Here is a 310-nt window from a genome sequence, read left to right as displayed (position 1 = left end):
GAGGTCCAAGGGGCGGCGCAGAGGTCACATGGGCGGAGAACCAATTCCCGGACTGACCTCGTGTCATGTAAGGTCAAACAAGGGGCGGCAGATTATGTGTTTAAATGGAAATGGTGTGAATGTACCCCAAATCGTGGGAATCTAAGATTATCGTATTATTGTAGTTTATATGATATGGAGACCTATAATTCATTTCCATTTGGTCTGTTCATTTCAGTTTCTTTCCTGATTCATTTATTTGTCTATTTCTGTGCCTTGATAATTCCCTTTTTCTTTTATTTATGTCTGAATTAGTGTCAGTTACAAGGAA

This window comes from Penaeus monodon, chromosome 29 (genome assembly GCF_015228065.2).
Source record: "Penaeus monodon isolate SGIC_2016 chromosome 29, NSTDA_Pmon_1, whole genome shotgun sequence".
Lineage (NCBI taxonomy): Eukaryota > Metazoa > Arthropoda > Malacostraca > Decapoda > Penaeidae > Penaeus > Penaeus monodon.
The sequence above is the reverse complement of the archived record's forward strand: the minus strand, read 5'-3'. Positions refer to the sequence as shown.